This window comes from Sabethes cyaneus, chromosome 3, assembly GCF_943734655.1.
Source record: "Sabethes cyaneus chromosome 3, idSabCyanKW18_F2, whole genome shotgun sequence".
NCBI lineage: Eukaryota > Metazoa > Arthropoda > Insecta > Diptera > Culicidae > Sabethes > Sabethes cyaneus.
The window spans coordinates 9,867,942-9,883,602 of record NC_071355.1 but is presented as its reverse complement, the minus strand read 5'-3'; the positions used below and the strand labels follow the sequence as shown (position 1 = coordinate 9,883,602).

The 15,661-nt window shown below is 37.3% G+C and overlaps 1 protein-coding gene across 2 annotated transcripts in view; it reads left to right on the top strand.

Moving 5' to 3' along the window:
• The window catches only part of LOC128741205 (FH2 domain-containing protein 1), a 183,963-nt gene that overhangs the window by 113,022 nt on the left and 55,280 nt on the right, over positions 1-15,661 (top strand). The gene's annotated exons all lie outside the window — the stretch shown is intronic.

Below are 15,661 nucleotides of genomic sequence, written 5' to 3'. Positions count from 1 at the left end.
ACAATTTTAAGGGGAGACCCTAATCTGGAAGACCGAAAAATAATAGATTTTCGTAATTTTTTTTCAGGTGCTAAAACTGTAGTTAAGTGTAGGGGTATTCTGGTGATTGGTTAAGGTATATTCGAAGATATATTTTATATTTTTTGGATACCAGAATAATGATTATTATGCTGGTGACAAGTGGGTGCGTGAATGCCCTCTAGAAAATAGTTCCTTGCTGGCGGTACGTGCCGGGAACCAACGGGGTATCGTAGAACGGATGGATGATGATTGGATGGATGATTTTGAAGCTTTAGATCAATACCGAAATTGTTACGCGGCGGTTTTCGAAAATTCGAGAAATTACCAAAATGGTGGCTATTTTTCCAAAAGAAAGGTATTTTTTCGTCAAAAATCACCAATTATGAGCTCATAAAAATTGAAAAATGGAGATATCAAAAAACGGCTACGTAACAATTTAGATAATTTATTTTTACATCCTGAAATAAATTTCAGCCAAATCGGTACACTAGATTCTGAGATTCGTACAGCAATGGACTTTCCTTGAGGTGACTCCACAATATTTGCCGTAAATTTTCAACAAAATCAGATATCAAAAGAAAACCTTCTGGTATGACTTTTCTAAAGGTATAAACGTCTCAAAAATGCAAAAAAAAAAAAATAAAATTCGATTTCTGTGACTTTTCAGAGTAGGGTCCCCTATTAAGACAAATAGAAAGAAGAATTTCTAGCAGAATTGGCATTCCAATTTCAAACCTAATTTCAAATGTAATTTCAAGTCCAATTTTATTGCAATTTCATAGCCAATTTTAAGTTTAAGTCCAAGGTTAATTGTTCCATTGAATTCCAAGGTTAATTGAATAGAGGTTTTCTGAAAAAAATTTTTTTTTTCATTAAATGTTCGGTTTTGACTCTTAGAAATGATACCCGTAAAAAACTTTCTTTAATAAAGCCTCTCTAACTACTGTAAAAATGAAAAAATAAAATAGGTAGTTTTCAACCCGTCACTTCTCGGATGTATTACATGCCTTTGTGTACCAGTGTCCTCTATTTTCACCACTTCGAAACCATTTTCACCACTCTTTACTCTTGTGGCAAGCAACACACGAAACGAAGGTAATCATTAGCATTTCATTCTGGCAATGCTGCCAGAAAATCTGAAAATTTTGATAAACACTGCAGCCGAAACGAATTTTTTAAAACTCAACATTCGTGATTTGGTGAAAAGAAATTCAACATTCTTGCAATTTGAATTGTTTAAAAAATCGTAGTAAATTCTAGAGTCAACGAAAAAAATATATTATTGCACTATTGTCACTCGTATTGGGAGTACTTTCGAGAAAAAATAAGAAAAGGAGGGGTATGATCTGACGGTAAACCTCTATTGAGTCCAATTTCAAATAAAAGTGTCAAATTCTGTTTTAAATCCGATATCATGTCTAAAAAATTTCCATTTCAAGTTATTCCAAATTTGAGTCCAATTAAAATCAAATTTTAAATCCAATTTGCAGTTTAAAATTTAAAATAAAATTTCAAGCCCAAATTATTCCAAATTCAAGTCTAATTTAATGCTACAACAAATACCTAGACTAAAGAGTAAGTGTACCACAATAGATCAAAATAATGGTCTAACCTAACGACAAAAAAAAACTAATGCCCTATGTAAAGTCCGATTGTAAGTCCAATTTCTTCTGTAATTTCTAGTTTAGTTCCATGCCCATTTTCTAGTCCAATTCCAGTTTTGATTTTAAGCACCAATTGAGATTCGCCATCTTACACTAACTCAATTTCCGGACCAAAACATTTTTCTGAAAGTTCGGGTACCCCACCCTATGTTTACGTCTGGACACGCTAGTGGGTGGAAGTCGGAAACAGAGTATACGAGGGTGTTAGCTCGAAACGCCATCATCTCTCAATTAATGGTTCATTTGCTACGATGGACGACAGACAACGACAACGGAGGAAGGAACGAAGGGGAAGCGCTGCAATTTATTTCACTTCGGATTGTTGCAGTCGCTGCCCGCGATCGATTAATGCAATGCCCCCTAAGTGGGCCTGAGCTGCTGCATAAACAATAGGTTATTGATGTGCTTACGATGAGCGTATGGAATACGATATTTTATGTGTGGTTATTTCGAGAATTAAAAGCGGTTGTTTGGGGGGGAATCAATCATCACTTACTTAATTCATTAGTGCGTACACTTTGCAGAGCAAATAAATTTATTGACATGATGGAACTTCTACGTTTAGTTCAACTTCTACATACAATTTAATTTATGAGTTTGAATAAATTTCTGCTAAATTGAATAATTTTGTTATGCCGAGAAAGTTAAGGTCACGTTCGACTTGGCTTGAGCACCCTTTTCAAACGGATTTAATTCAATCTAGAGCAGCCAGGAATGCAGCAAATGTCTAAAATAATCAAACAATATTTGCCTTCATCATCGCCATCGTCATTATTCAGCAGCGGCCACCACTTGGCTGAAGTGACTAACGCTACCTACAATTTTGTAACGAGATTATTTCAACACCCACTCGAAAAGGCAACCAACAGCTCCGGGCGGGCGGGGTGTGACCCATAGCTTCTTGGTCGAAGGTATCTGCTGGCAGGATCGCGGTTCGGTGTAGAACACCATCGTCGTCGCCGTCGTCATCGTTCGAAGCATTCACGGCACGCAACAACCCTCGACGACCGAGGAAGGTCGCTAATAGCTGTCTAGTAGCAACAAGGAACAAATAATCGAGCTAATAAAACATCAAGATAGACCTGTTCGACTGACTGGTGCTTTGTTGAAAGTTGTCGTTGCTAATAGGTGTCGGGTTGCTTGTTGAAAAATGTTCATCATTGTTCGCAACTTGTAAAATTGAATCCTTTTGGAAAGGATAGAAGATTCTCGCGGTAAGCTTGAAATTCAATATAATCGAAAAGATTTATCACTTGTGATTGTGACATTCGTGAATACAAGCTGAAAGATGAACAAAATGAATGTCGGTCTTCTTAATTCAATTCCAACAATCATCGCTCCAAAAACATCTGTCGCTAAGTCGATTGTGCTGCTCCATGTTGGCTGTCGTTTTCTGATTCAATTAAGGTTTTAAAACACCATCGATTTATAAGCGCATCGGATCTTGCGCAGAATTGATCATGTGTGTGCGTTTGCTTCTTCATCAATCAATCGTCAGACAATCCAGTGAGTGACACAATGTCATCCGCCCCAGCCAGCCAGAGGAGCATTCCGAATCCTACGGAACGGAACGGAAGAAGTCTGGCCAGACTCTCTCGCTTCGATCGTAGTTTGCTGTCTGAGACGGGTACAAAATGATGATTTTTTTCTCATCAATTCTAAGAAATCTAACGCCACACGACCATCATCATCACCACGGCTGCCGAGCCGATGAAAGAGGGCTTTGACTGTAGTAGCAGACGGTTGCAGTCTGAAACGACTGCCATTTTTAATAGACTTGATTGCGCCTTTATGCGTCTGCCAACCGGCAAGAAGTGATATTAAATTCGACCGCTGGAAGTAACAACCGACCTCAATGGGCGTCTAATGGAAATAGAATACAATCCAGATGGCAGTTTTTAATGTGTTCATTGGATTCAACTTTCCGAGGCACATTCATTGCTATTTTTAGTCGTCATAATTGCTACAGGATGCAATATAAATTGAGGATTGAGTGTCTCGATCAATTGACAACTTCAGTTTAGAATAAACATGAATCCGACCTAAAATTTGGATTTTTACTTATTAATTTCCGCGTCACAGTTAGATCTGAGATTTGGTAGACAACACAATGTAAACGTTTACTTCAGTTTGAGACTGAGATTCATAACTTAGCTGCATTGGCTAACGATTACGACACCAACCGCTTTTATGACCTTCGAGATGTATTCCTGCAGTTCAACATTGCCTTCGAAGGTGCAATATTTACTAGCGCTCTTAAGAACACTAAATCTGTCGGTGGTCCTTTACGGATGTAAATCATGAACGTTGAAGCTTTTTTGAACGTAGAATTTTGCGGTCAATATTTGTCGACAAAATGAAAAATGTAGTGTGTCTCAGATGCATAAAGGTAGTACAATGTGAGGGGTTATGTTGGGCTGGGCACGTGGCAAAAAATCCCGACGAAAAAGTAGCTAAAACTAGCAAAGAGCTGTGTTATTGAAGATGATGCTTGTTTAGCTGAAACTCGAAGGGATTAGAGAAGGGCAGTCCTGAACTGACAATACTGGAGGACCATATTTCGATTGTCGCTGGATCGCTGGCGATCATTGCCATTGGTTCTGATTCTGGGTCCGACGCTTATTCTGCTCTAACGGGTGGCAACTAAAATTTTGGAATTTTTTCGCGGCCCTTATATTCAACAACAAACGAGCTCAGAGAGAAATGAGAGTATGTATGTGTTAGCTCTCTCTCACCTCTTTTTGTTAATATTTTTTGTTTTGTTTATGCTTGCCCAGTTTTGCTTAAAGTGGCGTCGAAACAAGAAGCCCGTTGTACACTTCTACGAACCACAACAGAAATCTCGGCAAAAAGTACACGGTACAACATTTAAAAAGCAAATATGTTGCGGCTTCGACTGCTTACCATATCCTAAGATGCCCAACAACTATTCGCAAGCAAGGTAGTGGAAGACGAGCCAAAATCATGGACGCAGAAGGACATCGTTCTCTTTCTCGTTTCTTCAACAACAAGCCCTCTGGTTTGGCTATCAATTAAGATGCACTAGACGAATGTTTGAAGAAAATGTTGATCCCGTTTCAACAAAAACATCATGCAGATGGACAATACGTGTTTTGGCCGGATAGAGCATCATCGCATTACGCCAAAAGCACAATCGTTGCTGAATACTCATTCGATCCCATTTTTACTCAAACCACGACCCGAAAAATCTGTCTCAGTGCGCCCAATCGAAGATTTCTTCGGGATTTGAATTCCTTGGTGTACAAAAATAACTTGATGTACAAAAATAACATACAGTTGATTGGTAGAATCAAGAGATGCATTCGCAAAATTGACATGACGGCCGCACAACGCTCCTGTTTCGACGTCAAACGAAAGCGTCGCCGAACAGCCGATTACGGACCGTTTTCAAATGTACACTAATTTTGTTTTTCAACAATAGATAATGTATCTTTAATTTCGGTAAATCAGATCTTCTTCATGTATCTTTATCTTTTTTTGACAGCTTGAGAAAAAATTCCAAAATGTTGGTTGCCACCCGTTAGCTCTGACGCTTTCTTTGGCTCTGGCGCTGACCTTTACTCTAGCTTTGGCTCTGGCGCTTACTCTGACTCTAACTTTGACGCTTATTCTGGTTCTGACTCTGATGCTTACCCTAGCTCTGGTTCTGACGTTTACTCTGGCTTTGGGTCTAACGCTTACTCTAGCTCTAGCTCTGACGCTTACTCTGGCTCTGACGCTTACTCTGGCTCTGGCTCTAATGCTTACCCTGGCTCTGATGCTTACTCTGGCTCTGGCTTTGACGCTTACTCTGAAGCTTGCTCTAATGCTTACTCTAGTTGTGGCTCTGATACTTACTCTGACGTTTGCTCTAATGCTTACTCTGACGCTTACTTTGGCCATGGCTCTGGCGTTTACTCTGGCTCTGGCCCTCACGCTTACTCTAGTTGTAGCTCTGACGCTTGCTATGGCTCTAGCTCTGACGTTTCCTCTGTCTATGGCTCTGATGCTTACTGTAGCTCTAGCACTGACGCTTACTCTGAGCCCTAGCTCTGCCGCTTACTATGAACTTTAGCGCTGGTGTTTAGTCTGGCTCCGGGTCTAACGCTTACTCTGGCTTTGGCTGCGACGCTTATTCTGGCTCAGGCTTTGATACTTACTAAGGCTCTAGCTCAGACGCTTACCCTGACGCTTGCTTTGATGCTCACTCTGACGTTCACTCTGGCTCTAGCTTTGGCTTTCACGCTTACCCTGGCTGTGGCTCTGATGCTTAATCTAACGTTTACTCTGAATTCTACTCTGCTCTACTCTACGCTCTAGCAAATGAATACCTGATTTATAATAAACACGTGGTTTCGACAGAGGCAACATTCGCAATACACGTACACAGAAGTATCAGAACATTGACCAGGAAAAAACAGGAAGTCCTATCAGGGGCATTAGCAAACAAGTCACTGTTAAGGTAGTTAAACTTTGCTGTTACGAGTTACGAGATTCAAAATACCAAACGACTAACCGCATTCGAAAATGAAACCATGATTGCGTCTGGCAAGTCTCCTTTAGCTTAAATACCTTCTAGCTGCATTAACTAGCATGAGTAATCCGTCTAGCAATTATTTTTGGCCCTCGTAGTTTCTTAGATCACTGTCAGAGATCCTTTGCATCAAATCAGGGCCTATCAGCCATTTTCCAACATTTCCCTAAGACATGAAGCTCAACAATTGCGTGCTCCATCGATACGATGAGTGGTAGCCGGAACGAGACAAGTGTGGTGGGCAAACCGCAAATTGCATCGTATTGCAAATTGGTGCAAATTGATCGTTTGTTATCACTAGCGTCCACTATTAATGGTTTCACCAGGTTTGAGTAGCTCAGACCCTTCTGATCCCACCAAACACAAAGCATTCCCAGCTAGCACCAACTCGTACATCAATCGCGCTTAATCGGATATTGTCGTATATAAATACTTATATAGTCGTAATGCTTAAAATTATTCTTAATCACGTATATTACCTCCAAAATAGAACGGATATGCCAATTTTGCGCATCAAATACGATTTATTAGCATGTATATCTGTACATAATGATGATTTTTATCTTTTTTTTATACATATGAAAATGCTAGTTGGGTTGTCTTTCGTCCATAGAACGATTTGGTTAATTGTTGGTCCCCTTGGACTTATTCCAGATCCTTAACGCTACGAATTCTCGAAATAAACCCATATTTTTTCATCACCAGTCACAATCCTGTGGAAACATGACTTCCTTTCGAATCTGGCGAGAAGCATTTCAGCTTATGTGAAACCTATTTTCGGATCTTCTAGATTTTTCCCACGACCTTCAACAAACGGGTGAAAACAGCTTGAGTCGCATTCCGTTGATCCGCGAGTTGTTATTTGAGTGCCATCTATGCCCAAAAGTATTTACAGTTCACTGATCTCAGACTTTTTCGGCGGTTTTCCACGCTCTTCGTCTCTCACGTCAAATTCACCATTTTGATTTTTTTTAATCCTTCCTCACACATGCCCGTCAGCTATACCTAAATTATCACCAGAAGAATGATGAATGAACTTTTGTTACCTTTGTTATACTATAACAAAGGTTTAAAAATTGGTCGAAAAATACGAAATTGATCCGAGGCCCGGAGCGCCAAGTCACATATACCAATCGATAGGGTTCGACGATTTGAGCAATGTCTGTGTGTGTGTGTGTGTGTGTGTGTGTATGTATGTAATGATTTTTTCTATCGCCTGTTTCTCAGAGATGGCTGAACCGAATTGTTCGCTATTACTTTTGTTTGCAAGGTGTAATTGTCTAGTAGATCACTATTGAGTTGTTTCGTGATACGACGTTTCGTTTAAAAGTTATAAGCAAATATGTGAAAAATACGTGACACGGGTTTCTCTAGAACTACATGACCGATTTCAACGATCTTAGTATCAAATGAAAGCCCTTATTAAAGCTAAATTATTCAGAAATTTTTAATTGAAAACAAACAAGTAGTTTAAGAGTTATGCTTAAAAAACCTGTTTTGACAAGGTAATAATTATCGCCTGTTTCTTAGACATGGCCAAACCGATTTATGCGCTATTAGTCTCATTTGAAAGATAATATATGCTAATAGATCACTATTGAATGGTTTTTTGATTGGACGTTTAATTTGAAAGTTATGACCAACCGTATACACCACACCAAAATTAACAATAATTTATAATGATTTTAACCAAGATAATTTACCTAATTTCAATTATTTTAGTATCAAACGAGAGGTTTTGACACTACGAATATATATGCAAAATTTCATAAGAATTGGTTGTACCGGTCAAAAGATATTAACCCTCAAACACTCGCGCCAACTTTTGCAACACAGTTACTCGCGCGCACTATAACCCCAAACCAAAGAAAACGTGCGCACTAGAGGTTTGACTGGGAAAACTTGGTTTTAGGTTTATCGAACCTTTAGAATAGTTTCTTGAAATTAAAAGCTCTATCGTCTGGTGGAATCTAAATTTTGATTAATCCCCCTAAAGGTGAAATAAAAAAAAATATTTTTTTTTTCAGTGTCAATATAACACATTGATGTGCTCTGCAAAGTTATAGAGCATATTATTACAAGAAATTTTGCTAGAGACAGTAACCTTCCATCTCTGCAGCTAAGATAGAAAAATCTTATTTATTGTATATGAATTTGTAAACTCAGTTTTTATATTTTTGCTCTTTTTGTAATTGTTGTATGACTTTTTATATTACAAAATTGTACAAATGATAAAAATACACAACTTTGCTGAATATAGTATACCTCTAAGTTTGCTTGTTTAGGAACTGTAGAACTTTGATTATAAAAAATACCTTAATTTTGACTACGAATTACTCGACTACCAGCAGACGGATACATTTTAAACATTTTACATTGGCTAGTTTTGCTGCCTACAGACACCATTTTTCCATATGGAGAAACGAGAGAAAATTCCACTTGGGGTCAATTGCAGTACACCTCGCATGCTGATTGTTTCGTTTCTGTGATGGCGGTTTATGCTGATCTATTTTTCCAACAATTTAACGTATTAATGCATTGAATAATTATGACATTTTGCTCAGAATAAGTTTATTGAAGAATATTCGTTAGTTAAACAACGATTTGTAACTTTATAACAATATGGCGTTGAAAAACCTACACGTGTTGTACAAAATACAACAGCGTGAGTAACCGAAGATTAATAAAAATTGATTAAAATTATTCAAGAAAACTCTATTGATGTGAATCAAATAGAATGGCATTACAGGAAATTATGCATAGTTCAAAAACCTATAAACTAGACCTTTACTAGGCAATGTATATGTTAAGAATAAGATTTCCTCTTACAACTTACTTTTATTTGCACTTACTCAAATTAATAACAACTTACTTATCCTTACTCAGCAATTACATGAAAAAAGGATCTATCAAAATTTAAAAGTGTTCCTATTTTGTTCAAAATTTGTAAACTTATTCAATTTTTAAAATTTTTATGTAAACCAACGCATAACGCAACGTTAACCAATAGATGAATTATGTTCCGAAAACGTGTCGATTTCTATCTCAAATACCAAGTAAGACCGTATAACAAAGGTTCCTTTCACCACTAGGTGGATTAAATCGGGTTTTTTTTCCTGATGTTGAAAATTCAGCCTACTCTGTTTTGAATTCATGAATTCATTTGACGTGTTCTTAGCGCATTCCAACATAATATAATTTGTACTCTGCTGTAGTCTTGTTAATCTTGTTGGCACAATGGATCATTTTGGTTAGCTTATGCTCATGCTTGCCGCTAGATGGACACTTAAGCGCTGCGAGCCATACGCTGATACAGAGAACATGTCATAATTTCTTTTCGCTCCTATTTGTTCATATTGACGGTTGCTGACGGTTAATCTGAATCGGCATTTTTGGATGGACCAATCAGATTGAAATGCAGTTTGACTGTCGGTCACAGAGCTCGTCGACTACGTTTGACAGAGCATGTCTATGCTGCTGGAGCCATCTGTGAGATATTTCAGCTTTTTTAATGATTCGACGCATCTCGGGACGACATGTCTCGGAATAGACTTTAGCTCGCCTGTCGTTGTCAAATATGTCTTACGACGGGGTAAAAATAGCCTTATCGAGGTTGTTTTATTTCGAGGTATCTCTCTATTTTGAAGCGAAATGAGTTTGTTTTTTTATTGCGATAACTCCACTCATTGCAATCAATGTCCGTCAAGTCAATGAATGCATTGTCTGGCAGAGTGGCACGGTACTCTACCAGCTGCAGCTGTAGAAGTGGCGCTTGCTTATTTGCCGCTGTGTTACTGCCGATGACAACACCGCACCTTATCACCTTATTGATTGGGAATATACCTTTGTAGGGAGCCGAAGGTTTGAAGCTTGAGAGAAAAGTCCTCCAAGCAAAAATGACTTGTACGTGATTTTTAGAATATTGCCAGAGTTTTTATTTTAATATAGAAATAATCAATTGTTATTTTACACTCACACAAACAAATCGTTCAAAACTACTTTCTTAAACGGACCATTTTGGAAACCAATAGTTCAGAAACCGTGGAAAAATTATTAAACAATTTATTATCAATTTATTAAACAAGTTTAAACGTGAAAATCAAATATATTCTTGCTTTTAATAAAGACGTTGTTATTTTTCATGCAAAAATCTACGAACAAAAAGACAAAAACGAAAGAAAATTTTTTTGGCCGAGCTTCGGAAATTCCACTGTTTGAACTTCTATTTCTATTTCGTGCTAGAAGCGTTAACTCAACTCGTACACTAATTTTTCGAGTTTTTCAGGCTGTAGAGCCTACAGACAATTGATTTTATAAAAAAATTAACTCATATCCTACAAATTATTTTTTGCCCCCCGATTTTAAAGATGGGGGGGGGGGTGACAAAAACTTTGAAAATGATTTGTAATGGCCTAATTCTATCAGATAAAATGTTTTTTTACGGTGAATTTTATAAGTATATTTTCGACACTTTACGACCGTTAATTTAATAGTGAAAATTATTGACCAATTTCACGCTCAACGTAAATATGGCATCACTCCCGTTTCCTTGGTAACGTATCAACAACGACGGTCGCGGATTCGGAATTGCAATCGAAACGAAATAAAGTTTTTCATATCAATTCAAGTGAACAGTTTGGGCAAAATCGTTATAATATCTTACCAGATAACTGTTCGGGTGGTAAATTAAAGATTTCTGTGTTTCAAGTTAAGTTTCGCGAGTGATGTGATGAATGGAACGGTCGAAAAATATTAAAGAAAAATCGACGGCGAAAAAGTGAAAATATAGTGATGAATTTTAATTGGGCAGAAATCTCAGTATTTATTTCAGTATTTGTAAGTTATGCCCCAAAACGTAATTGAACCTATAGAATGCAATGTTTAGTGGTTCGAGTTGCAAGATCTAATTACGGCTAGCAGGTTAGTTGATATTTTGTTGAATCCGCTATCGAAGATCTTCATTATATCCTGCAAATTATTATATAACTAAAATATGTACCCATTTCATTCGCAGGAAAATTATATCCTCCCACTATAAATCATCAATCGGTGTGCATTTTCATTCGTTTCCGGCGGAAGATTATAATTTTGAAAACCGCGGTTGAATCAAATTCAACAGAAGTGTTATACAACCACCGGGAATGTACGGATATTTTCAAGTATATGAAAATGTCGAAGTCAGTACTATCTGTACTTGTGGCTTAAAAAGTGACATTTTCATTGGGACCGGGACCGTCAACAGGAAAATATTCGTGAACGAGCGTTTGAAATGACTCAAATCTCGTCTTGCGTCCACTATTCAGGGACGAAAAAAAATCGGTCGCAAAAAACAGGACGTTAATTCGAATATTGGACGTAAAACGAGAGGACTTTAATTAAAATTTTGGACCTAAACCGAGAGGACGTAGTTCAAATTTTGGACGTAAAAAAGGAGGACGTTATTTCGAATTTTTGACGTAAAAAGAAGTTTCTAAAACCGTCTACTGATTCTTGACGACGACGTTAATTCAAATTTTCGACGTAAAATGAGAGGATGTTAAATCGAATCGAGAGGACGGCAAATTTTGGACGTAAAAAAAGACGACGTTATCTCAAATTTTAAACGTAAAAAGTGAACGTAAAACGAAGTCACGTAAAATGAATGTACTTAAAAAGATATTCCGTGCTATTTTGGCCGGCTTTGACATCCAGCCGTTATGGAACAGAAGTCATGAAGTGGTCAAGAAGCACCACGTCAACAAAGCGAACGAGATAGCTGTCAGAACTGGATTTTTTTTGGATTTTTTGGAGGGTTGGCTGACATCTGCTATTCCGTCTAAGCAATTTTTTATCATTGGTGATGTGAATGTTCCAACTAATCTGCAAAATAATAATGTTGTAGTCAGATATAAAAATTTGTTGGAATCGTATGGTTATGTGTGTACAAATACATTCCCGACGCGGCCAGTAAGTAACAATATTCTGAATCATTTTATTTGTCCTATCGATCTCGCCGCAAAACTGCAGAATCATACGATATTCAGTGATATTAGCGACCATCTTCCTGTTATTTCGTCTATTTTACTGAGTAATGAGAAAAGGCAACAAGAACTAAAAATCAGTATAGTCGACCGTGTCAAATTACACCATTAATTTTCAATGTTTTTAAATGATTTTTGTATTAGTGATAATTTTGATGCTACACTAAATACTCTAATCACAAATTACAACAATCTTTTATCCGCATGCACTAAAACTTTCACCAAAACTGTTAGATTAAAAGGGGAGCACTGTCCTTGGATGACGCACAGCCTTTGGAAATTGACTCAAATAAAAAATAATTACTTTGAAAAAGTCAAAAGTAATCCCAATGACACGCGCTTTAAGGGCATGCTTACTCATGTTTAGAAAAAGCTTAAAGCTGCTAAGAAACGGTGTAAAAGAGAATATCACGAAAACTTACTTGAAAGTTCTAATCATTCTAATGTTTGGAAAAAGTTGAACGAAATTTTTGGACGTTCAAAAACTAGTGACCAAGTCAAATTGCGAATTGACGGAAAAGTCTGAGACTCTGCTTAAGCTTAAAGCTGCTAAGAAACGGTGTAAAAGAGAATATCACGAAAACATACTTGAAAGTTCTAATCACTCTAATGTTTGGAAAAAGTTGAACGAAATTTTTGGACGTTCAAAAACTAGTGACCAAATAAAATTGCGAATTGACGGAAAAGTCTTAGACTCTGATCGCGAAGTTGCTGAAGTGTTTAATAACTATTTTGCTACTATTGGAAATAACCTGGCCGGTAAACTTCCAAAGTCTAGTTTCGATTGTTTGAAACCTTTAAAGTGTGTTAGTAACTCTAACTGATAAATCAACTTGATGTGAAAAAAAGTAGAGGGCATGATAATCTACCAGCAGACTTGATAAAAGCCAACGCACGTCCATTTTCCGAGATAATCGCGAAGCTCTTCAACAGAATAATAGAAACCGGGGCTTATCCTGACGTCTTTAAAATTGCAAAAGTCTCGCCTGTATTTAAATCTGGTGATACTTCTGATCCCTCTAACTATCGCCCTATTTCAACATTATCAGTTTTGAACAAAATCATGGAAAAACTGTTAACAAACCGACTTGTAAACTTTTTCTGTGCTAATAATGTTCTGTACAAGTTTCAATATGGTTTCCGGGAAGGCTGTGGAACATCAACCGCCATTCTAGAGCTTGTTGATAAGTTGTTAGAAGAAATTGACGACAAAAAAAAATCGTAGGTGGTTTATTTATCGATCTTAAAAAAGCATTTGACACCATAAATCATGAAATTCTATTAAAAAAAACTTGAGCGATATGGAGTTAGAGGAGTCGCTAATGACTTGATAAAAAACTATCTAACAAACCGGAAACAATCTGTTGCTATTAACGGTGTTCATAGCACTTTACGATCGATTGACATTGGAGTTCCGCAAGGTAGTAACATAGGTCCTCTATTGTTTTTGGTCTTCATTAATGATATTGGAAAGCTACAACTTCAAGGCATACCTAAACTGTTTGCGGACGATACGGCATTGTTTTACCCTCGCGCTAATGTTCAGTCCATAGTAAAAGACATAGAATCGGATTTATCAACTCTTATTGAATTTTTTAATGGTAATCAACCTCTCGTTGAACCTATCGAAAACAAAATACATACTTTTTCACTCGTCGCGAAAAAAAATCTGTCAACATCCTGATCCGCTCGTCGGCAAATTGATTATTGAAAAAGTTGTGTCTTTTAAGTATTTAGGACTGCATTTAGACTCTTGTCTTTCCTGGGGCACACATATTAAGCATGTATCCAGCAAAGTTTCGCCGCTATGTGGGCTTATGAAAAGAGTACGCTGCTTCGTGCCGCATAAATCATTACTAAAATTTTATTATGCGTGTATCCACTCTATATTTCAGTATTTAGTCATTGTCTGGGGTCACGCTGCTAAATCAAAACTTAAAAAGATTCAAACCTTGCAAAACAGATGTATAAAAATAATTTTCAATTTACCGCATTTATTCTCGACGTATTCGCTTTATACAAGCTTAGATCATAAAATTATGTCCATCTTAGGATTGCGCGACTCTCAAACTATCATGTTTGTACATAATGCCTCACATGACCGAACTTTCCGTAGTAATATTATATTTAAGACCAGGCGAAACTATCCCTATACTAGACATTCGAATGAGTTATTAAGAAGCAGAGCATCTACCAACTTGGGTCTACAACGTATCACTAATTATGGTCCATCAAAGTACAATTTGCTTCCAAATAAAATAAAAACAATAAGAAGTAGTGTCCTTATGAAAAGCAAGCTAAAACAGTATATAATAAGGAATGTAAATGAGTATATTATTTAACGTGTCAACCATTTATACATGTAAGTTTTTTTCTGGCTTCTGCTAGTTTTTTTTCCCTGCATCTCGATTATATAGTAGTTTAAGTAACTTATCTGTGCCACAAACGACTTCACTGTTCGGATTACGAAACTATTCCTGCATCAACTCCTGGTTGAGTAGATCAGAACTACAAATAGTATTTTTATTAAATGTTCATTTTATAACATCTGACTTACAATTAGTTTTTCCTCCTGCGATTTAGTCTCAATAATGTTTTAACTGTGATTTTAACCTGTCCTTTGTAGCTGTCGATTTTAATCTGTTGTGTTTTGCCATAGTTTAGGTTTTAATTATTTTTCATAGTAATTTCAAATAGACGTATCTTTCAAATTTTAGTTTAAGACCAACTAGTAAATGTAAGATTAATTTTAGCTTCTATAACTTCAATTTTAACAATTTTATTCCACGTGTCAACTATCTTCCTTTGTAATCAACTATCAACTATCTTCCTTCCTCTTTGACACTTCTTTCCTATCGCTACCACTACTCTCAGCATGATTTATTACTGTCATGTAAAGCTGTCACGGTTACCGTCACTCTTCTCGAAGGGTAGTCAGAGGAGGGTATTAAAAAAAAATATTTGTTCTTACCTACAGATTTTAAAGTTGATAATGAGTTAGATTAGTTTTGATTTGGTAGTCGATATTTCGATATTTAGAACACCTTTGACTTGTATTCATTACAGGGCAGGACGTGGCTACCGGTAAAATCCGGTAGCTTCAGCACAAAACCATTGTCCATTGTCAAATCTCAAATCGCGGATAAGCAAACAAACAATTATTGATGTCATGTGGCGTTTGTAACTGCGTGAGCTCACAAGTGGTCCGCACCGTCTACGTTGATTGGCACCAACAACGACGCGACACGGCGCGGACTCCGAGCGGCTTCCCCGCGCACCGTTACATCACATTCGCACGCATTGGAGGTTTGGTTGTTTTATCTAAACTCGCCGTTGCCCAGTTGCCCTGCCCGCTCGGTTCGCACTGCGATTCAAACGATGTCAAGTGGCCGGGAACGCCACAGCGTGCTTCGATGTCGTGA